The 25,242-nt window shown below is 44.7% G+C and overlaps 1 protein-coding gene across 3 annotated transcripts in view; it reads right to left on the reverse strand.

Moving 5' to 3' along the window:
* Pld1 (phospholipase D1) overlaps nt 1-25,242 on the reverse strand; it is a 202,256-nt gene that overhangs the window by 142,119 nt on the left and 34,895 nt on the right. For 2 of the 3 annotated variants that reach the window (XM_032898579.1, XM_032898581.1), the window contains exon 1: nt 10,181-10,360. The exons of the other annotated variant lie outside the window; for it this stretch is intronic. The gene's annotated coding sequence lies outside the window, so the exon portion shown is untranslated. Of the gene's footprint in view, nt 1-10,180; nt 10,361-25,242 lie in introns of those variants that run through there. 3 annotated transcript variants of the gene reach the window in all.

Below are 25,242 nucleotides of genomic sequence, written 5' to 3' on the forward strand. Positions count from 1 at the left end.
AGGGTCAGGATCAGGCGTGTAGAGAGACAAGAGAGAGGGTTAGAGAGCCAGGAGACAGAGTGGAAATCAGTGGCTGGAGAGGTCAGGGCATGGGGGCATCTCTAGGATGGGAGGCTTCTAAGAGACTATAGGGATGCCTTTAGCGGAGACTCCTAGCAGTGGGGATATGGAATCTGAAGTGGCCACTTCCTGTAGCCAGGTAGAACTTCTAGTGGAGGGATAAGGACCCCAACCCACTCACAAAACTTTCATCCCAAAAATTGTCCCATCTATAAGACATGAGGGATGGGGGATGGAGCAGAGACTAAAGGAATGGCCAACCAATATCTGGACCAACTCTAGACCCATCCCAAGGGCCAGCACCAATCCCTGACACTATTAATGATACTCTGTTATACTTGCAGACAGGAGCCTAGCATGACTGGCCTCTGAGAGGCTCCACCTCCCAGCTGACTGAGACAGATGCAGAGACCCATAACCAAACACTAGGTGGTGTTGGGCAGTCTTGTGGAAGAGTTGGGAGAAGGATTGAGGAGAGAGGAACTCCACAGGAAGACCAACAGAGTCAACTAACTGGACCCTTAGGAGCTCTCAGAGACTGAACCACCAACCCAAGAGCATACATGGGGTGGACCTAGGTCCTTCACACATGTGTAGCAGATGTGCAGCTCAGTCTTGATTTGGGCCCCTCTCCCCCAACAACTGGAGCAGGGGCTGTCCCTAAATCCATTGCCTGGCTGTGGATCCTATTCCCCTAACTGGGTTGCCATTCCTGGCCTCAGTTGGAGAGGATGTGTCTGGTCCTGCAGTGGCTTGATGTGACAGGTTGGGGAGAGATTCAGAGGGGTCCTCTACCCTCTCAGAGGAGAAGGGGTTAAGGGATGGGGGAGGGACTATTCAAGGGGGCACTAGGAGGGGAGCAGCGATCAGGATGCAAACTGAATAAATAAATTAATGGAGAACTTTTATCCTTCCTTAGAATAACTTGTTTTCAGATACGGTCTTGCACCAACTGACAACTTTCAGACATGTTGGCTAGGCATGGCTAGTCAGGGAGTCTCGGGGATATAACTGTGTTTGCCTCTTCATTGCTGGGATTATAAGCACACCCCACCATGCCAACTCTCTGCTGCTCCCTCTCTTTGTGTGTGTGTACGTTTTAGTAATCAAACTCAGGTCCTTCTGCTGGGCCAACTCAGCTCCCTACCCATCTCTGATGTGAATAAAATCACAGCAAACAGTTGCTGAGTCCCACTGTTGTTCACATGGAGACTGCCTCCTTTGTTGCCTCAGTAACAGACTTGTTCTCAAAGGACTGAACCTTCCATCCGCGCACTGAGGGACAAGCTCGTCCATATTGGGTGAGCTGCTGCCCAAGGCTCACGGTTAAGAAGACACGTAACTTTGGACTATGGCTTATCAGCATGGATCCAAGCACTGGCAGTTAACTCTATCATAACCTTTGTTATATGGCCGCATTATCAAATGTCTAACTAATTTTATCAAATCTCTCTGAGCAAAGGTGGTAGGTTGGGCTCAACCTTACGCAACAGAAAAACTTGCTTCTCTCCGGATGTCGGTCCACATACGCACCACGGGGAGGGGTGCCATAACTCAATGCAAGACCCTGGCAGTCTTAATCCCCGCACATTCTACCTCCAAAACTGTGTCTCATCAACTGTGCAGAGTTAGGAACTCATGGGTACTCATGTCAATAGTCTCCCTTCTACACTCTTGAATGGTTGTCACGTGTCAGCTGCTAAGATAGAGTTGAAGAAGACAATGACAATTGAAGTTGTCCCTCGGGAGCACAGTCAGGAGAGGTGACAGTGAATTCTGAGCATGAACATAAGTGTGGTAGGAAGCTAGAGCAGGAAGTGTTCAATCCAAGCCCTTTGGAAGTCTGCCCCAGGAGAGGGATACCACAAAGGATTCTCGAAGCCACATAGGAGTTGACTGAACATAGCAGAACAGAAAGCCCAATCCAGGAAGCAGAAAGTACATATGGGTTGGAATTTATAACCCAAAAACAATAAGCAAGACTATGACTATTTGAACAAAGATGGAGGCTGTGACAGGACTGTCTGGGTGTTGGTGTTTCTGTGCAGAAGGAACCATTAGACTCAAGGAGCAGGGCTATCAACAAGAGTGTGCACTTTAGTCTAACATGTGTGACTATAGTCTGTGAACTACTGTAGAAGAAACTGGTTGTTTTGATTAAGCAATGTTAACTTAATGGTATGGTTTTAAAGACAGTTTACACAATATACACACTACATAGACACACATACACTCACGAGCACAGGCACACACACGTACAACCAGGCACACTATGCTATATAGTGCGATGCTCAACTCCTTCCTCCTGAGAGCTCATCTCTCACAGGAATGCGAAGAGGCACCCAGGACTGTCATTTGATCACATCTGCCCATTCTCACCTCTCAAAGGGAAAGACATTCAAAGAAGAGTTTCTTGAAAGCCTGCTGTGTCTGGTAATGGTAGCACATGCCCATAATCCCAGCACTGGGGAAGCAGAGGGAAGTGGATCTCTCAAGGTCTACACCTGATGGTCTACACCAAAAGTTCTAGGCTTGTCTCAACCCTATCTCAACAACAATTACAAAATTAGTCAATTAATTAATTAAAACAGAACAGAGAATATGCTTCAGGGTAGGAGATAAGGGTGTAACTGCCTAGGATGTGCAAGGCCCTGGAGTCTACTGTCAGTACTCCAGGAAAGAAAGAACAGAAAAGGGAGGAAAGGAAGGATGTATAGGAGGGAGGAAGAAGGGAGAGAGGAAAAGAGGAAGAAATAAGAAATAAAGCCTGCTATATAAATGCTAGCTGTTGGTATTATTACTTATGTACTCTCTTGATAAAATCTTTCTGACAGCACTACTCGCTGTGGTTCCTTGTTTGCATATTTCCTTCCTTTGTGTGTGTTTAGTAGTATGTAAATTTTCTTATACACTAACGCAAATCCTTAGAATATAAGCAAAGTCCTAACAAATGAAATAAAATAACACCTACCGGTTTGTTTCAGTGAATAATAACTAATACTGTCTTAGGAAGCCTAATGTAGCAACACTGTGATGGGCATTTTATATACACTTTTTACGTCTTAAAAAGCCTCCAAAGTAATTCTGGTATTATTTCTGTTTTAGAGATACTATAATTGAACCTTCCAGGGGGTGGGTCATTCACTCAAGTTGACAACTGATACTAGTGGTCTATTTATCAATTTGCATTTCATATTAATATATATATATATATATATGTGTGTGTGTTCCTATTAACTTTTTAAAAATTGAGAAAGAATCTGGAGCTCTTAAAGACAAAGTAACTTAGTGTATTAAAATAGGTGATGACCCTGCGTCAATTTGTCTTTCTCTCACACTGCCAGACAACGGGGAGGAGAGAGGCCCCATACAGTAACCAGGGTGTGTCCACTGATGCAGCCTTTGAGCATGAAACTAAAATTTCCAGGAGTCTCATCTACTGACTCCATTCAGATGAAATGTTCAGGATGGGCAAATTTAGCAAAGCAGAAGGGAGAATAAGGGTTGCCTACAGAAATGGAGGTGAGGGTCTCAGATGAAAATAGTTTTAAAATGGGCTATTGTGATGTCCACATAACTCTCTGCTACACACGACTGAACTGCAGATCTAAAGGGGTCAGCTTCATAATATATCGATTATATAATATCAAGAAGGATGTTTAGACACAATTTTCAGAGTCAATAAGACGGCTAAGCAGGTTTTAAGGTGCTTGCGGCTGTCTCAGAACCAGAGTTCAATCCCTAAGCTACTCCTACAACTTGTTCTCTGACCTCCACACATGCCATGTCACGTGACATTCACACACACACACAAAACATACATGTACATACAAATAAATAAAAATAATAATAATTTGCAAACTAGGCATGCTGGTGTGTGCCTGAGACCAGCCCTTGGGAGGGAAGGGGTTTAAGGCTAGCCTGGGCTCCGTGAGACCTGTCTCAAGAACGTTAAAACAATGACAACAATAAAATACCATCCAAGACTCAGCATCAAATATCCTTGAGTCACCACATGTGACTGTACTCCTCCAGAATAAACATGGGAACCAGATGTGTGGTACCAAGAACAAAATGTTCAAACAACTATCATGAGAGCCACAGCAAAGTTTGGAGGCTGTTTGGTTTTCCTTGGACGTAGTGGCCAGCTTTTAATGCCGTTCAGTAAGAGCTGGGTAATTTACTTGATTTTTGACTTTTCCCAACCTAGAACAAATGGAAACATTGCTTCATTCATTGTCACAGGAATGTGTTAGATTCGAGAGAGGGAATATAGTAAAAATAGAAGCAATAAGGAAATTGCAGAAACTCTACAAGCTCTCATGGGGTCCCCTGAACCTGTGGACTTGAGGGCTTACCACTCCCAACCCTCAGTGACCTATTAAGTGAATACACTTAGTAAAGTGAGAACACGGAAAAAGAAAGTTGCCAATCCCCGGGTTTCTCCCACTTTCGTCATCTCGTCTTCTCTAAGGATGCCTCTGGATGTTGGCATGTTCTTCCTGTGTGTCATCAATGCTGTCAGACTAAATAATGGTCACCAAACCACTGCATATGTGAAGAACCCATCCAAAGGCCTCTCCTAGGCTGATGTTTCAAGTGAAATCGTCCTATATACAAAGTTGTCTTACCTTAACTCTCACCTCTCAACCCTAATCTGTTTTGATTTGTATGATAAAAATAATAAAGTCTTGGGCTGGGAAGATGACTCAGTGGATAGCGCTGGCTGGGTAAACATCAAGGTCCAAATCTGGATCCTCACCACCTATGTGACAGCCCCATATAGTGACACAAACCTTTACACAACCCCTGCCCTCTCCCACACACACACCTCAGGGCAGAGATACCGGATGTGTGACGGTTTGATATGCTCAGCCCAAGGAGTGGCATTATCAGAAGGTGTGGCCCTGTTGGAGTAGGTGTGTCACTGTGGGCATGGACTGAAGACCCTCACCCTAGCTGCTTGGAAATGAGTATTCTGCTAGCAGCCTTCAGATGAAGATGTTGAACTCTCAGCTTTGCCTGCACCATGCATGCCTGGATGCTGCCATGTTCCCACCTTGATGATAATGGACTGAACCTCTGAACCTGTAAGCCAGCCTCAATTAAATGTTGTCCTTTGTAAGAGTTGCCTTGGTCATGGTGCCTGTTCACAGCAGTAAAACCCTAACTAAGACATAGGGGCTCATAGTCTAGCCTACAGTAGTGACTTCATGGTTCAGTGAGGCCTAGACTCACACTGAAAGAAACCCAGGATGAAGAAGCAATTGAAGAAGACATCCCTATGACACCCTCTGGCCTCCACATATGCCACCCAGACAGCAGCACTGCACACACGCAAATAATACCCCTAAGAATAACAAATCCCTGTTAAAGGAAAAGGTAGCCAGGCATGGCGTCATATGCCTTTAATCCTAGCAGTTGTGAGGCCAAAGAAGGTGGATCTCTGTGAGTGAGAGGCTAGCCAGCTCTACACAGAAGTCCCAGGATAGATGAGTAGACAAGGCTACCCAGAGAGATGCTGTCTCAAAAGAATAAAAATAAAGGAAGAAAAACTTTAGATTAAAAAAAATTGAGATTGCCAAAATCATTTCTATGGTTGAAGATGGGCGCTCACGCTTGTCGAGAGCGTGGTTAGTCCACACAAAGCCCTGGGTTCGGACCCAGCACTGCATAAATTAAGTTGGTGGCACAGACTTGAACTTGTAGCACTTAGGACAATGGAGGCAAGTGAATCACAAGTTCAAGACCATCAAAGGCTACATATTAAGTTTGAAACAATTCTGAGAAACATGAGACCCTTACACATATATACCCACACACACACACACACACACACACACACACACACACACACATACACACATACACACACACACACACACACACACACACACACACGGACAGAGGTGGGGGACACAAACAAAAACTAGCCCCTACTCTACATGGGCTACACTGCTAAATATCAATAAACCTTCTAAATGTTTTTGCCAAATGTTATATTTCAGCTAAGTTGAGCATAAGCTGTTCATACTCCATCTTTTTAAATGAGTCTTTACATTTTTCAGGAAACTTCATAACACATATTCCTGGCTTTCTGCAGAGCTTCAGAAAGCCCTGAGGACTGACAGAATAACCCAAGCTTTCTTTATCAACAGGAAGTCATGCTGGGCAGGACTGAAGAGGACCAAAACCTAAACAATAACAAGTTCCCCAGCCTTAGTGATTTGATAATTTCAGACTCAGAACGTCTATAAAACCCCAAGACTAGCTTTAGTTAGTAGAAGACAGCCTGCAATCCACTAAGCTTACTATCCACACAAATCGGCCACCTCCAGCCCTTCGTAGAGGGTGTTGGGGGAGGGTGGTGTGTGGGTGCATGCACACAGGTGAGCACAAGCTTATGGAGACCAGAAGCTGAAGTCAGGGGTCCCCCTCCATCACTCTCCACCTTATTTTGGATATAGGATCTTTCTGAACGGATTTGGCTATGCTGGCTGGCCAGCAAGCCCAGGGGATTCCCCTTTGTGTGCTACCCCAGTGCTGGGATCTCAGGAGAGCATGGTTGTGTCTAGCTGCTGCTGCTACTGCTTCTGCTGCTGCTGCTTCTTCTCCTTCTCCTTCTCCTTCTTCTTCTATTATTATTATTATTATTATTATTATTATTATTATTATTATTATCTCTCCCTACATGACGGCTAAGGTCCTCATGTTTGCAAACAGCTACTTCACTAACGGAGCCATCTCCCCAGTCCATCGCCGGTCTTATAGACTAACCACGGCCAATCTCTCTAGTTGGAAAGTAGAGCCCATACATGTCTAGGTGGAGGAAGGACAGGAAGGGTACACCTTCCTGAGTGGCAGAGGTTGACAGGCACACCTCTGATGGGAATATCGGCACAGATGTCAGCATTAACATGATCTCTTGTCACTAGTAGAATAAACACCGGCGACATTTTCTAAGAAAGCAACCATATCTGTCTTCCCCAGCATTCAACTTCCTCTAAGGCACAACCCAGTGGCCAATTTGGCCTTATTGGACTCTCTGGGGCAGTTGTTAGCTGTAAAATGGGCATAATGAACACAGTCACGCTTTTAGGGGTGGTTATGAGGATGGAATAAAAGACTGAGTGGCCTGCCGAGTGGCTGTTATTACTACTATGACTGGCACGTTACTGATCCTCTGGTGACCACTCCTATACCAGGCCAGGACACCTCAGCTCAAACTTCCTTTGGATTCTTCAGAACTGGTAAGGGCGTGGGGTTTGTTAAACTCTGGGAGAATGCTATCTCAGCGTCTGCAATCCTGGGAAGTTAGTTCTTATTGCCATCCTGAAAACAGCGAATTCCCAGGATGGCTAGGATTATCCTGTCCCTTGCTGTTGGGGGTATGACCACAAGACCCACGTATGCCAGTGTCTTGAGCAAGCCAGGGTAAGGTCAAGAAACACGAGGTTGAGGACGGTGAAGGCAGAGGATACAGCATTCACTGCTGTCCCTAAATAAAATCTGACAGGGTCACACACTGTGACTCAAGAGCCTCCCATACTTTGTAGAGCGAAGACTCTGGGAACAGAGAGTGATCCAAGGTATGACTGGAATTCACTGATTAACTGGAAATGTGCTGGCAGAAACCCACCCTCACAGCACAGCTACTCGGCTCTGTAGGTCCTCCCCCTCAGCCCTGTCCTCCTGGTACCACTAGATTTTCAAAGGGTTCCAGATATGGGCCATGGCCAGGTGTCCCACTTGTCTTAGATTCTCTCTAAGAGAAAACCTGGCATTGCATGTTTCCGGGTCATCAGCTGAGTCGTAAACTGCCTGATGGGCCTGGGACATCCCCAGCACCTTGAATGGAAGCCAGTGCGGGATAAAAATTAACCAGCTTGAAGCTCAGTTTGAGATATGGTGTCATAGAGCCGGTCAAGTGCCGATATCTGCTCACCGTGCGCCAAAGGAGTAGTAATGTAGGGCGTGCCAGACCTGCCTGTCAGGACAGTGGGAACTACGTGACTCTTGTAAAGTGGGAGTCCAGATGGCTCGGAGAGTCCAGCCCTGGTTCTTAGAGATCAAACAGTCATAGCCTTCATACACCTTATATTCAGAGAAAATGTATTTTTTTGTGTGTATATGCTTTGGGAAAGCCCCTAAATCTGGCTTGTAGGTGGTTTCCCACTTATAACATTCTGTGTCGTTTTGTTTATTTCTATTTCCACCAGAGATATGTTATCAGTGTGTGTCATTGCTAGGTAGAAAAGCTCAGAGGCACATTAGAATAAGTTGATTTTTTGCCAGGACACATAAGCAGTGTGAGTTTGTACAAATTTTATCGATACTTAGCACAGATAAGTGACTAGTGAGTCAAATAGCTTTTATATTTTTCTTTAAAACCATCAGCGATCAGATTGATAATGCTCCCCTTTAAGATTTAAATGGATAGCATTTAGCTGGGCATGGTGGCACAGACCTTTAGTCCTAGAACTCAGGAGGCAGAGGCAGGAGGACCTGAATTTAAGGCCACCTTGGTCTACATAGTGAATTCCAGGATGGCCAGGACTATACAGAGAGACCCTCTCTCAAGCCTTCCAAAGTCACTTAATAATTAAGAATTAGGCAATACCACTGCTGTATGCAGTGGGAGTATACACATGGTAACACAGCTGCATGTATGCAGTGGGAGCATACACATGGCAACACCACAGTCATATGTATGCAGTGGGAGCATACACATGGCAACACCACAGTCATATGTATGCAGTGGGAGTGAACAGATAGTATACATTTAAAGTACAGCAAAGCTAGAGCGATCTTTGTCTCTTTTTAAGAAGGTAAAGTTGCCTGGCAGACTAGAGGTTAAAGGACTTATCTGGGGAGGTGGGGGAGTTACAATAATGTAACTGTGCTATGTCTTTGGGTGTAAAGTCCACTGTCATAATCAGAAATGGCTTGCAGCCTTCACTTTATATGCACGCACGCACACACGCGCACACACACACACACACACACACACTCACACAAACACATGAATGCAAAAACACTTCTGTCTCCCTTTTCCCTCCATCCTTAAAAATAATTAAAAGAAAAAGATGATAAAACAGACGCTGACGCACTGCCTATCCTATCGGGACAAAAAGAGAAGAAAATGGCAATAGTAGACACATAATAGCATATATTAGCATATTTTAAAACATTCATGTATCCATTTGAACTGATGCAGCTTACATATACGAGGCAAAGAGAAGCCATAATTCCTAAGAAGCACACATTTTGAAACAGTGTCAAATGGAGCCCCCCTTGTAGAGTACTCTCGTGCCAGATGGCTCCGGGGCAAATGAACAGAGGCACAATTACTCCCCAGCTCTTTAACTTGGGGAAACTGAGGGAGCCATTCTCTTAATTTTATTGGCATCATTTCTTTATTATTATTATTATTAACACTACTTTCGTGTCTTACACATCACACTCCAATTTTACAGGCATATTTATTTTAGGGTGACCTCAGTCTAGGGAGCTATTTGAATAAAAACAGCAACGGACCCAGGAGGAACTGAGTCCCCTCTGAGCCCACCTGGATGCTTCACCCACACCAGTCATTCTGTAGGTATTTCACAGGACCGTCTTTGAAGTAAAAGAGACATGACATCTAATCAGCTGGAACTCCGAGGAGTAGGCCCCAGGGAAAACCATATCCAACAAGTGGAGTGCAAGATGGGTCTTGCTAGAATACAGCACACCACTTAGCTCGAAAAATAAAATACAATCATTATGCATAAAATCAGAGTTCTGCCTGGCTGTACTAGGAGGACACAGAGTCATTAAAAAAAAAAAAAAAAAAAGTAAAAAAAAAATGCTTACAAACACTTACAACCCTTTAAACTACGACTCCAACACACGTTTGCTCATTCCTCTTGGCTCCTCCATTTGGATTGACAGAAAAAGTATCTTAGTCAGAAAAAACGTAACCACTCCCTCCCACCCCAGCCCCGCAGGACCAACCGAATCAAAAGTATTCTTTTCTAACGAAGCAATAGCACAAGCCTTCTCCTATCCGTCACCCCATCTCCCTGATGGCACTGAAAGAAAATCTGACACAAAACAGAAAGTTCAAAGCGTTACTAACCTGGGGCCCCTGGCAAAAAGCGGCGCTCCATTTTACTCTAAAGAATGAATTCTTCCTATGAAGCTAATGTCCAAAGCAGTTGAAAGTCGAGATGGGGGGAAATTGGCTATCCTACAAATCCACAAAAACAGGGGAAGCCGGCCTGTTCCAAAGCTCAACTTTGGCAGGCTCCCTAAGGCAATTCAAGTCGGTCAAACCCACAGAGCACTTTAGCCTATAAGCTTCAATAATGAACTCGAAACCACGCCCCATATGCTAAATAGACGCTCTGCCGTGAGAAAAGAAAAGCCACACAGAATAGAGTTAAGGCTTCAGCTTTGCACTGGTTGCCCAAGAAAGCCAGAGCACACACTTAAACAAAGAGAACTGTGATTCACTTGTGTCCCCTAAGACACTGCACTAAAGGGGCTGATTCACGCTAAACAAGGGTAGTACAGTCTCCCCTCCACCGGGGCCATGAAATGACTTTTACAAGTGTTGCCTAAGTTGGGTGCCTATCCTGAAGCATACAGCACTGTAATTTAAGACTGTGTCGGAAGATGTACAGCATTATTGTCTCTGAGAGTCAAACTCATACTATCGCTAGCTTTGCATTTTCCCATAATATAGAACAAATTTAAAACTTCATTACAAATGCCCAAATATTAATGTAGGTCACGAGGAAAGTCTGTCAACGAACCTTCTCATGTTAGGTCTAACTTGTCTGAAAGTCTGTAAGTCAGCTTTCTTTATATCAATTCATCACTTAAGATACATTTGTAGGATAAAAGGGGGTATTTTCCCTCCAAAGGGACCAGGATAATGGCTCAGCAAGAAAAGGGGCTTGCTGCCAAGCCTGATGACCCAAGTTCAAAACTTCAGGACCCATAGGGTGAAGGAGAGAACCATCTCCTAGGTGTCGTCCTCTGATCTCTACATGAACACATACACTTAGACACATGTGTACTCACAAAAATATTTTTTAGAGACAGTTTCCCTGTGTTACCAGCCTTGGCTGTCCTGGAACTTAACTCTGTGTATTTACAGAGATCCACCAGCCTCTGCCTCTCAAGTGCTGGGATTAAAGTCATGTACCACCACACCTGCTTAAAAAGAGATTTTCAAATGCATCGTCTTTTAATAACATATACCCTGGTTTCAAAATAAGCAATATAAATTTACTTGTCGCTCTACAAAAATGTAATTGATAAGTTTTTCCAAATGACTAAGCCCTGAAACAGAGTCAATAGAGTCCCGACATACTGCTCGCTTGGCCTTTCAACAATAACTGCAACTGTCCCCTGTCTTTCAACCCCAGGAATAACATTAATTTCAAAGGCTCGCTATTTTTTTTTACACAAAGTTCTAATTTATTTAAACAAGATCTACTTTAACATAAAAATCTAGATTTCCTCAATAGTGTAACACAATCAAACAGGGCAAGGGAAACCTGACTCATTCACCGCCAAGCAGAACTTAGGTGCTAAAGTTAAGTTACTCAACGCCTGTGACACACACATAAGGGATTTGCGCATTTAACTCTGCAACGTCAGGCAGGAAAACCCAGAGGTGGTGCAGATCCAACACCCACCTCTTCATCTCCCTAATCCAGGCCCCAGGTTCAACAGTTTCTCCTGGAGATAAAAATCAGGGAAGGCAGGAGAATCCCAGCACTGAGAGAAACTCGGGCTGGAGCAAGTTAAAAGTTTAAAGCCACTGGTTAGTGGCTTTAAAAGTGCCAGTACCCCACCTGCTGGCAGAAACAGGAGCCGCCTGGAATGTTCTAACAGACCTCAGGGGAAGGAGAGGGCTTGGTGTAGGAAGAACAGGAAGAAGCGATTACAACATTGATGTGCAGTTAAGAATCATTAAATGTTTTCATCTACAAATGCAGAATAGTTCTGAAAAATACCGCTGCCAGAAAGTAACTGAACCCAAAGAAAGCCATCTCTTCTTCGTGGCTCTAGTTTGCCAACATAAATCATAAGAACAGAAAGACACTCGTGATCCGTATCCTCAAGGAAGTCTCTAGCCTGTAATATTTTCTTCTCCTCCTACACGAAGCCATGTTTCAAAGCACCACACAAATGTGCAGATAGACCCCCAACTCGGCTAGGTGAGCTAGGGACAGACGTCATTCTGTAAAGTTTCTTCTCCCTGGTGGTAACACACGCCTCTGATTCCAGCAGCACTCCAAAGGGTTAGGCAGAAGAACCTGAGTTTGGGGTCAGCTTTGGTTACACAGTAAGACCCTACGGTAGAATAAATAAATAAATAAATAAATAAATAAATAAATAAATAAATAATCTTTAGGATTTATCTTTTCCGTCAAAATGTATTCCCTTTTAAGCTCTGGGATCTAGCATGCTTGCCTGGTGCGTACAAAGCTCTGGATTTGATCTGGAGAGCCAGTGGGTGGTGGCAGCTCATCTGTTATCCCAGGATTGGGAGATGCAGGCAGGACGGGGAGGGGCCACAAACTCGAGGTCATTCTCAGCTATAAACTATGACATCAGCCTGGGCTACCTGAGTTGTTGCCTCAAAAAAGCGGGAAAACAAATGTTCAGGCTGCAAAGACAGCCCAGTAAAGTGCTTGCTGGGTAAGGACAGAACCTGTGTTCAGATCCCAAGATCCCACATAAAGTTGGCCACGGTAGCCCTCGTGTCTAATCTCAGCCCGCACTCAGACACATGGGTGGTGGAAAACAAAGAATCCCAGATGTAGAGGGCCGCAATAACATTCGCCACCACTGGATGGCGCTGGCTTCCACTGCGCCCCACGTGGAAGGCCAGGTCAGTCAAGATGGCGCTAGCCTTTACCGCGCAAGCCGGCTCCCTATGGGGAGGTTAACTGTGTGCGCATGTGCAAGAGTGCCTTCTTGCCAGGTCTTTGCCCATTTCCGGGGCGTACCTGATGAGGTCATGAGTAAGCAACCAATCAGGTGTGGGTGTGTGCACGGGGGGATAAATAGGCGCGCCTGGCGGCGCAAGCGGGGCTTCCACCATGAGAGAGGAATAGACAGGAATAAAAAGTCACTCATAGTAAGAATTTCTATGTCTCGTGCTCCTTGCGTCGGGGAAGTCGTCGTGGGACATTTGGTGCCAAGAAACCCTGGATAAAAACATCGCCGGTGCACGGGAAGCCTCCATTTCGTGGGAGAAATTCAGAAGCTATGAGTGGGGTAAGACCCTGAGAGACCATGGCTAGCCTTGATCTGCTCCAACTCTTACCACTGCCGGACGCGGCAGGTGCCGCTGGGGTTGCTCTGGCAACCCTCGGGCTTTTTCTATTGACCTTTGAGTTTCTAGCTACCACCAAACGGCTTCAGAGGTCGCGTGGGAACTGCTCAGTTAAAACAACAAAGCGGAGAGTGTTAGAACAAAGAAAAAGATGGTCAGAAACAGGGGGTAGTGAAAAGTTGCAACGAGAAAAGGAAGCTGATCGATCTCAAGTAGCAGTCCCCTCCAATTCGGAGGTGAAATATTGGGGAAAGAATGCCCCGGTAGAGAAGGGAGGAGGTAAAAGGAACACAGTATGTTGGCAGAAAAACTTTGTCTTGGTGCTTATAAAAGGTGTACTTAAGCTCCGGCGCCGGCTCTCGGGAAGCCGCGGCGTCCGTGCGCTGACTCGACAGCTTTACAGAGTCATGCTGATCAGATTTGATCGAGGCAGACCGCCTGAAAATTTATTCAGGAGAATCAAATAAAAGGACATCTCAGTGCCCGTACACAGCCTGATGGAGTTTATGTAATTGGGTTGTGAGTAAAAATATTCAGGGCTGTGTTTCACTTCCATACCATTGGCAAATGTCGGTCGTGCCGCTCAGATAATATATCTTAGTATCTTACAGGAATTGGGTTTCAACACGTTGGTGGACTAGTCCAGGAATTGAGACAATCCATCGCCCATATCAACTCCACCCGAGTGGATAGTCACCGTGGACACCATCTGGTTTTTTCCCTCTTTGTCTATTGTTTGTCTCTGGTGCACCAGGATGTCTCCATGTCTGTCAGTTTATGTCTGTAATTTTTTGTTTCTCGTTGTTTAAATGTTTTATGTTTCATGTTCAAAAAAAAAAATGGTAAAAACCTTATCTGCGCCGTACACCTTGACTTGGTTTTAACTTTCGTTTCAAAAGGAACAAATGAATAGAAAAAGGTTTCAATCAGGTCTTTAAAGCCCTGTGCCTAGAGCCAGGTGTCTAGATTAGCTGGAGGAGCTGCTTAGAAGCTGGCTAAGCGTCTACACGGGCTGATCTTAAAGGTGCTAACAGCTTCTCAGCTTCTTTGGTACGAGAGTTGATAGCTGTTTCTCTTAGAAAAATCCCTGACTGGTTAATTGACTCAACAGGTGACAAGGTACATCTCTTAAAATCATAGCTAAAAAGGTAAAAATGGTGTTTGATATGTGTAGCCACTTCAATTTTGTTTCTCATTGGTTTTAAATGTATAAATATGCTCTGCTTGCCTTGGTTGTGGACTATTGGCTTTCAAGTTATTGGATATGGTTAAAAAGGTATAATATTGGTAACAGAAAGTTGGCTTAAAACTGTAATTTAGATGAAGTAATTCTAGATACACGTGACATTGGGCCACCCTAGTGAGACAGGTCTAAATTGAGGTAATATTTTTATGGAATTCTTATGCTAGAAACCAGGCTTCTAAAAGAATTTAGGACATTGTCTCGAAAGGTATTGGAGACCACGCCTTTGTGCGTTCTAATGTAGAATTGATAGTCAAACTTTACAACATAATAGATAGACTTGTGGTGCCTTGGAGACTATTGTTGGGGGTTGAGTTTTGCTTTCCATAGGTGTGGCTTGCCCTGAAGTTATCTGTATTCTAATGCTAATTTCCACTGCCCGGAGAACAGCTGCCTAGTCACTTACTAAGAGCTCAGGTGACCTTGTGGTGGTGGTCTGCTGTTACAAGGAGAATTTAAGATTGTGATTAGGATTGCCAGTGTTACATTGACTAACTCAAATTTATTTATAATTGAGGAAAAATCAAACAGGTAGAGATTGTATTGGATAGAGATTGTTACAGGATTTATAAAGGATTGATGAGGTTTTAGAACTTATGAGAACATTACAGCTTGTTTGCTTACTCCAACTGCCATTTCAAGATAGATTTAGAGGATTGTTTTTATGCAGTTTGTTTACATCCTGGCGATTGTGAGTTTTTATTTTGTGAGCTTGCTTATAATTTTAGAGAGCCCATAGAGTGATATCATTAAAAGTGGCTAACAGCCTTATATTATATAATTTTGTTACTTCTTCAATGTAAAAGGTTAGAACCTTAAATCTTTCAGTGTATATGAAAAATTTTACTACAAACTTTTGCTCTCAAAATGAGCTTTAATATTTGGGGAGTAGCATGTTACACTACTCCAGAAAAGAATATTTGAAGCTAATTTCAAGCTTCTAAAGATATGTTAATTGGCTAAGTACCTCCCCTTACCAGAGGACTTAGGTCTTTGTTATGCACATTGGAGATAAAACTTCAGCTGTGTTAATACAGAATTGTAGGCTAGAGTCATGGAAGTATTTTAAAAAGAAACCTGGTGAAACATATCTTATTCCAAACAAGAGTTAATTGGTTATTACAAAATACTGATATTTGGCCTATTACATATACAAATTTCAGGCAAAATTGATAACTTTACTCCTTGCATGCTTTTGTATTTACTGTAAATTTGTGCATGCAACCCATAGAAAATGCGCTTCCACTGTTTTTTATATGTTAAAAAATCAAGCTTTCACTTCATATACTGATAGTCATTGTGTGGTTTGTGGTTTACAATTGATTTCAATCACTTAATGCTTTATTGGAGACAGGTTTTCTACTTGAAATCAGTGAGTGATTCCAGTGTAAATTGTCTGACAACTCACTGTCCTTTCAGTGCTCTGGCTCAGAGAACTAAACAAAACCATAGACCCAGCTCTTTGAAAATGATAATGGAGTTGATAACACACCCTCACGAAAAGAGGAAGACTCCATTTGCTTACTTTCAACTCCCAGCCTCACCCTGCCAACTCAGATTTCTAAATAAGGCTAAATCTGGACCTTGTTTACAGGATTTGACATTTCTAATTAATGCTTATGTTTAGGTAAATAAAGTTTGTGAGGTGCTGGAGAGATGGCTTAGTGGTTAAGAGCACTAAATACTGTTCCTTTATAGGACATTTAAGAACTCAAACTGGATTGCCTAGACTCCTTAACTAGGGAGGACAGATACCAGACAGATTAGGCCTTACATAAAAAAAATTAGTGAAAAAATCTCATTCTTTATATATCCAAAACAATAATGCTAGAAACAATAATTTGGTATACAAGTCAAATTATAAATACAAGTGCTCAGTGTCCTCAATTTAATCCTCGAGGACTTATCTTAATAAACAATATTTTAACAATTTTAATAAATAAATAGGAGGAGATATCCCTGAATGCTAATAATACTCCTTTTATTTCAATTTTAAAATTTGGATGCCAAAGTTTATGGCACCCTACAACTAGGCATACTTCTGCCTAGGTGAAATAGAGAGATCCACATATTGACATGATCCTGTCCAGATATTTTATATGGGGAAGAGGAATGTTTGTGTTTTTCTACAGGATGCTACAAGAGTGTGCCAGCTGCCTGGGTGGTTGCTGAGACTTGCTGATCCTGGTTACATGAAGATTCAGCTCTCGTGGTTCGGGTCCCTAGAGTCATTCCTCTGCCCTGAAAGGAAGGCGGAAGATCCCCCCTTCACCTTTTGTCATCACAGAAATCTTGCCGTTGCTGCAGTCAGTGTTACCGCTGCGTGTGTTCCCATCCCACTGTGGCCTACGCTCAGACTCTGTACACTGCTGCTTGCTGACTCCAGCTGTTACCCCTGTCCCTTCATTTCCCTGGTGACTCTTGCTGCCTTAACTGGTAACTGGTGTTGCCATTTTACAGACTGTAGCTTCACAGAAAGCCACCTGTGTAAAGCTACAGTGACTGGAGAACTCTGTCCTGGTCATACAGATCTCAGAATTTGGTTCCATTGTCTGCTGGTTGTTCCAGAGAAAAATGACTGATCCTGAACTGTCCTGGAAAAGACCTTGACACTTTCGCTGCTATTGTAGCAGCCATTACTGCTGCAGACATTGTGTCTGCAGTGTCTGAGTTATCCTCCCCTATTGTTAGACAAGTACAATGGGTGAACTTTCTGGAGTAGTTACTAACAATTGGAAATTCTAAATTTCATTATAGGAGTGGCTTGACCATGGCCCTTGGTGGCAACAGCTGAGGAGGACCAAATGAGGTGCCCACTACTTATCGGGAGTGGCTCTGTTTGATGCAGCCCTATGCTGTGGATCAGTATTCATACCATGGTTGGTTTGCAAACTCAGATCTCAACTGTAATGTGACAAGGCCGTTATTCACTCAAGCACTTGTGGCCATTGTACAAAGGGCCTCCACTGAAATTTGGTTATCTTGCTCAGGACTTACTCTGTATCTGAGTTCCCTGCTCCTGCACCCCAAGGACCTGTGGGTCCATTTGCACTGGGAGGAGAGGGTCTCTCTCTGTATTCTGAGTTCTCTGCTCTTGCACCCCATGGATCTGTGGGTCCATTTGCACTGGGATTGAGAGAGACTCAGCGATTTCCTTTGATCAGCCCCTGCACATCGCTGAGGTTTCCTCATTGCACGCGATATGGGTGATCATGACTGCTATAAAATTTATAAATAAAAAGGGTGAGATGTAGAGGGCCGCAATAACATTCGCCACCACTGGATGGCGCTGGCTTCCACTGCGCCCCACGTGGAAGGCCAGGTCAGTCAAGATGGCGCTAGCCTCATCACTGCGCAAGCCGGCTCCCCTATGGGGAGGTTAACAAAGCATGTGCAAGAGTGCCTTCTTGCCAGGTCTTTGCCCATTTCCGGGCGTACCTGATGAGGTCATGAGTAAGCAACCAATCAGGTGTGGGTGCGTGCACGGGGGGATAAATAGGCGCGCCTGGCGGCGCAAGCGGGGGCTTCCACCATGAGAGAGGAATAGACAGGAATAAAAGTCACTCATAGTAAGAATTTCTATGTCTCGCGTGCTCCTTGCCGGCGGGAAGTCGTGCGTGGGACACCCAGATAGTTCAGAAGCCATGCAGCTTGGCACATGGCAGTGTGTATGTGTGCGGGGTAGGGGGATGGACAGAGGCTTCCCCTAAGCTATGGGGTATGAGAAGATAAGAACCCACATCTGAGGGTGTCCCCTGACCTCCACAGGGAACTCCAGGAGTGCTCCTGCCTGTACTCACACTAAAGACGTCCTTTTGTGTCATATAAGTTAATGCTTCTAAAGTCAAGGCCTGACGTCAACCTCAGTGAGGGTGACGAATGTTTAAATCCCAGCAGAATGAAATCACGTTGGGTTGGAGCTTTTAAAGATGACCAAGCGTTTAACTTAACAGGGCGGGTTTTACCGAAGCTTCTGCTATGAGTCAGGTATGGATGCAAGGTGCCTTACCATTATAAATTCGCTTAGGCTTCATCTCCCTTTTACTATACCCGGCCAACACATGAAAGAACCATCCAAGGACAAGTGTATTGACTGCATGCAGCCACCGAGCCGGATGGGGTCTAAAATCACTATTCTTAACCATGAACTCTGACCTCTACCGCTACCTCAGATGGAAAATGGCTGTGGGGAAACCATGTCTGTACTGAGCCATGTCTTTACTTTTCTTATAATTGTCCCCTCTGCAGTTACAGTTAATGCCATAGTTGCTTTCATGCTGGAAAACAGTCAAGCTATAATGTAGCAACTCTCTAAATAGCAAATATATTATACCATGTACCATAAGGAATCTTGTTTGAGGCCAGTTAAAGCCTTATGGAATACACATCAGTTTCAGGCAAATCTTATAATTTTATACAAAGGATGTATATAATCTAAATCCATATGTATATCCAAGGTAGGTTGTACAATGGTTTCCACTGGCCACAGAGGGACACTACTATACTGGAATGTGCTCTGGCAGTCTCTGGAGAAGGTAAACAGACCAGGACTTCCTGAGAAAGTCGTCAGTAGACTCCAGAGTGGCAACACAGGCTAGAGCTGGAAGTGACAGGGGAGGGGAGGTGTCCCGGGGCAGAGGACATGGGTTAGCACTGAGCACCCTTTGAAGAAGCATGTTCAGCCTGGAACACTGGCAGAATGCAAACACTGTGGGGAAGGCAGGAGCCATCTGATTTCACCCGATGAAGGCTTGAGTGTGACTGGGAAGCATGGTGAGGAGTCGAGGAGGAAGGATGAGGCAAAGAAGAAGAGAGAAGACATCACAGAAAGGACAGGGGCATATAGGTATTTCTAAATGTTCAAGTTTGGGCCCAGGTAAAACCCAGTTGATAAAGTGCTTGCTCAGTCATGTACAAACTCCTGGGTTCAGCCCCTAGCTCGGCATAAATCACATGCAGTAGGACCAGCCTGTAATCCCAGCACCTCAGACACAGGAGGATCAGAAGTTCACGGTCATCTTCAGCTACCTGATGAACCCAAGTCCACCCTGGGCTAGAGACCCTGTCTCAAAGAAAAAGCAAATAAGTATGGGTGCTTGCAGGCAAGATGGCTTATTAAATAAATATACTTGCCACCAAGCCTGAAGCAGGATTGGAGCTCTGGGACTCACTTGGAAGAAGAGAACCAAACAAATCCTGCAGCCTGCTCTCCAACCTCCACACTCACAGTAGCATACACACATATGCACATGCACACATACAATGGTGGATGAACGTAATAGTAAGGGTGAAGCACTTGCCACACAAGCATGAAGATGGGAGTTAGGATCCCCAGAACTCCTGATGTGGTTCTGCACATCTGTAATTCCAATGTGGTCTTGAGGGAGATGAGAGGCACAGTTGGGAAAATCCCTAGATGTTCTGGGCCACCTAGCCAGCCTGGCATACGCAGAGGTGAAAAACTAGAAACTCCCCATCTCAAACAAGGTGGAAGGTGAGGACAATAGCCAAGGTTCTCCCTTAGCCTCCACACGGGTGAATGTCTGCCCTCACACACACACATATATATTCACATGCAGCACATACCACATACAATCTCACACACAGGCAGGCAAATGAATGGACTAAGAAAATACAACAAAAACAGAATGCTTATTTATATTCCAGTTCCAAGGCATCCAGTGCCCTCTTCTGGCCTCTGGGCCCTAAATGGTGCACAGGCACATATGCAAGCAAAATACCCATACACATAAATATAGATAGACAGACAGACAAGGCTGTACAGGGGTTGGGATGGGAAGATGGCTCAGGAAAGGTTCTTGCCATCAAGTTGACCACCTGAGGTCTATCCCAGGACTCACGGGGTAGAAGGAAAGAACTGACTCCCATAACTGTACTCTAACTTCTGCATGTGTGCCATGGCCAAATTGATGGGTGGATAGGTGGATGGATGATGGATGGATGGGTGAATGGATGATGGATGATGGATGGATGGATGATGGATGGATGGATGATGGATGGATGGATAGATGGATGGATGGATAGATGGATGGACGGATGATAGATGGATGGACAATGGATAGATGGATGGACGATGGATAGATGGATGGATGATGGATAGATGGATAGACGATGGATAGATGGATGGACGATGGATAGATGGATGAATGATGGATAGATGGATGGATGATGGATAGATGGATGGATGATGGATGATGGATGGTGGATGGACAATGGATGGTGGGTGGATGGATGGATGATGAATGATGGATGGGTAGATGGGTAGGTGAATGAGTGATGGATGGATGATGGATGGGTGGATGGTTGGATGGATGGGTGGATGGTTGGATGGATGGATGGATGATGGATGGGTGGATGGATGATGGATGGATCGATAGATGGATAGATCGATAGATGGATAGATAGATGACATTTCTTAGTTTAAAAAGAGCAGCCTTTCCTGTGACTTGTCATTAATAGAAGTCAAAGGAGACCTTGTAGCATGCCACAGTTGTCACTAAGATCCCAGAGCATCATTCCTGTGCATCATAAGTTCAGACTAATTCATGAGACCCACCATTGTGGGACCGTGAAAGGCAGCCTGGTTTCTGGTTGAGCTAAGGCTAAAAAACCTTGGTGACCCTGAAGGGACAGTAGGCATTTTGGAAAAACAGGCCCTGTTACTAGCCACGCGTGCACACACACACACACACACACACACACACACCCATAGATTTGTGACCATCAGTCACGTAAAGGCAATGCCCAAAGTCCCTCCACTGGTAGAGGACATGACCACAGGTGACATAGACTCAAGACAGATCTCCATTATAATGAGGTATCTAAAGGCCTGGAGGCTTAGTCAATGACCTTTCCTTCCTAGACACTCCTCCCTGAAAAAGGTATTTAATCTCAGGCCCAGACAGAGAAGTGGGGTACAGTTTTACTCATCCACCTTCTGCCATGACAATAAACACCTTAAAATCATGGACTGCCTCTTTTCATCAGTTCTGCCTTGGGGAGCCATGGAGGTCTTCACCTATAGAGATGCAGTCTAATCTCCCACAGAAAGCCTCCCTGTACTCCCAGCCACAGCTGCCACCACACCAAGCCAAAACAAGCCTGCCACAGCCAAGCCAAAGACTCCCCCTACACCCCCATGGGACCAGCCAGAGCTCCCCCACCTCCCCCCTCTGCCCCAGGCTAGATCCAGTCAGTGGGGTCTCCATATCGTTCTCAGCTCTTCCACAGCATCCAGCAACGCCTGGATGCCCAAGAGCATAAGAACCTCATCGTAGGCACGGGGACCCCTAGACAGCTCCAGCTGTGTCTGGAACCTCAGACTGTGCTGCCCCACCCCCAGAGCTGTGTCCCACAGCTTCCCTACAGCCTGACACCCTCTAGGTGACAGCACTGGGTAAGCACAGTCTCGCTTATAGCATCTCGATCCCACATCTCGCTTATAGCAGCGTGCCCTGAGGCAGAGTGGATGCTGGACCCACACAACCCCACACGCCATCTTGACACCACTGTGCACTTTAAACAAGAGGGTCCCACAGGGTTATGAGATTCATTTGTTGTCATAGCTAGGACTCTCAGTCATTGGTTTTCTTTGTAATTTTACACATTTAAATCTATGCAGTAAAGATTAGTCTCCAGAAAGGGGTTCACTAGCTCTGTTAGAATGTGGGAGGTCCCCACCGCACACAAAAAGTGAAGGACATCTGATCTGTATGGGGTGGATGGCTCGGCTGACGGAGCACCTACATAGCATGTCTGGGGTCTGGTTCGATCCCCAGCAAGACATAAAGCAGGTGTGGTAATGCACATTCCCAGTACGCTCTAGAGGTAAGAGATAGGAGGGCCAAAAGCTTAAGGTCAGCCATGTGTGGTGGAGTTCAGTTTTATTCCCAACACTTCAGGGACAGAGGCAGGCAGATCTCTAGACTTCTAGAGCTACAAAGAGAAATTTTATCTCAGAAAAAAAAGAGAGAGAGAAAGTTTAAGGTCATCCTTAGCTAAATACTAAGTTCAAAGGGGCTAGCCTGCATTACATGCGACTCTGCCTTAAAAATAAAAAGTAAATATTAAGAAAAAGAAAGATGAAGTCAGAGGAAGGCTCTTAGGAATAGCATTCAGAAGAGGAGACCCAGAGCGGCACGATGATTCCTTGTGTAAAGGTGCTCGCCTGAAAAGTCTGGCGGTCTGAGTTTGATCCTCAGGACCCATGAAAAGATGGATGGACAGAACTAACTCCACATGGTTGTCCTCAGACGTCCATGTGTATGCCATCATGGTGTGGATTCCCCACAAAAATAAAATAGAAAGCAAAAAGGGAAAACGCTACAAGCCTGGATTCGGTTGCAGAGTTCAAAGCCAGCATTCATCCCTCCGCTGATAGAAAACGTCCTCCCACAGCCTGCTCCACAGTGACTCAGACTGGAAGGCAGGCCACTCAGCCTGTTTGGCCCTCAGTGGAAGCTGCCCTGTAAGACAATACTATTCTCTGACCCCATGCTGAGCCAGACCCTGTTGGCTTGCGCTAACTGTTACCCACACAGTGGATCCTTAGCCCTGAGTGCAGGAGAGCCCATCCTCGTCACCAACCCATTCAGAGTCCAGTGAGTGCAGAACCTATTGACCATCCCACCATCCTCCCAGGCTCTATTCACAGCCACGGCCCTTCTTGTTGGCGACGCGCGAATTATGAGGTTTACAATATACACCTGTTTAATTTTCTATCACTCATAACCCAAACAGAAGCCTCTGCTAAGGCAATTAGTTTGGAATTAGATTGATGCGCTGACACGGGGGGCTTTGTTCTCTGCTCTCTGTGTCTGCCAACTGGCATTGGCTATTTGATCTGTGACTCGTGTTGCCAGGATGACCGGAAAGGACAATGGTACTCATTGTTGCCATGTCTACCCCTTGGTCTACAGCAGCTGTCAGGGTTCCTCCTGTGTGTAGACTTTATTTTGCTTCTCTTTCTTTTATAGGCTTATTTCCTTGACTACTGCAAACTGCTTTGAAATCTAGTCTGACCCTCCAAATTGTAGCCTCATTTTGAGAACTGATACCACAAAATTGAAAGTACAAGGGGTTTAAAACTCTCTAAAGTATATATTTAGGGTTTTAAAAATATATTGTATTTTAAATCTATGGCTACGTGTACATGTTTAAATGCACTCATGTGTGCAAATGCCGGAGAAGGCCAGAAGAGCCTGTCGGATCCTCTGGAACTGGACTTACAAGTGGTTGTGAGCTGCTGCTATGTGGGTACTGGGAACCAAGCTCTGGTTCTCTGAAAGAACAGCAAGTGTTCTCTCTCCGGCCTGCTTAATATCTCTATATTATTGTGGTTTTACACAAAAGAGTATAAATTTCAAGCAAATTTTATCTCAAACTTGACTGCATAACAAGTCATTTAGTTCACAGGATTCTCACCATCTATTAAGTATAATTTTTTCAATCATGATAATTTAGCTTTACCCCACAGAGAAATCTAAGAGTTGAAGGGACTTAAGAATGTAGCTCATTTGATAGGATCCTTACAAAGCCTGCACAAAGCACCAGCCTTGATCACCATACCTCATAAACTAGTCTTGGTGGACACAGCTCTAATCCTAGCACTTTGGAGGGGAGGGAGGAGAATCAAAAATTCAAGGTCACACTAAGCTACATCCCTGAACTCTTGGACCAGATGAGCTGTACCTCCTGCTGCTGTTCTGAACACTGCAGGCAGTTGTCACCCCCACACCCTCATAGCTATACAGGAAGGAAGAAAGTATAACACCCAGGCCCTGCCTCTCTGGAAGAAGGAACTCCATGGGCAACAAGCCCAGAATAATTTCCCTTCTCACCTAAAACATTTCCTTCCTTCCTTCCCTACAGGATTTAAGTATGGGATTCCCATTGCTCTGTAATGCTTCCTTTTCTTTTGCAATGATTAGACACCATTACCAAGGCAACTTAGAAAAGAAAGAGGTTCTTAGGAGCTTGAAGTTCCAGGAGGTTAGTTAGAATCCAAGATCATCATGGCAGGCAGCATGATAGCAGGCAGGCAGGCATGGTGTTGGAGCAGTGGCCAAGAGTTTACATCTTGGTCTACAAGGATAAGGCAGAGAGCTGGCTGGGAAGGAATGGAATGTTGAAATCTTAAAGCTCACTCCAGTGACACCCTCCTTCCATCAAGGCCATGCCTCCCAATCCTTCCCAAACAGTTCCACCAACCAGGGATCAAGTTTCAAACATATGAGCCAATGGGAGTCATTCTCAATTAACCCTCCACACCAAATATCAGACCCATAATTTGTCATGATCTTGACTTCCAACAAATCCAAAGTGAAATTGAAAATGCTGAGAGTCAAAGTACATTTAGTGCTCCCAAACTAGGGCTTAGGAAATGGCCCAGTTGGTAGACTGCTTGCCTGCCATGAGCAAAGTCTCATGTTTGGTCTCCAGCACCATTCAAAAGAAGCATAGTGGTACATACATGAAATCCCAGCACAGAAGTATCAGAACTTCAAGGTCCTCATGGCTACCCGGTGAGTTGGTGGCCAGACTGAACTCTATGTGTTTCAAAGAAGAACAGAAGTCAGGA

The sequence above is a fragment of the Rattus rattus genome, chromosome 3 (genome assembly GCF_011064425.1).
Source record: "Rattus rattus isolate New Zealand chromosome 3, Rrattus_CSIRO_v1, whole genome shotgun sequence".
Taxonomy (NCBI): domain Eukaryota; kingdom Metazoa; phylum Chordata; class Mammalia; order Rodentia; family Muridae; genus Rattus; species Rattus rattus.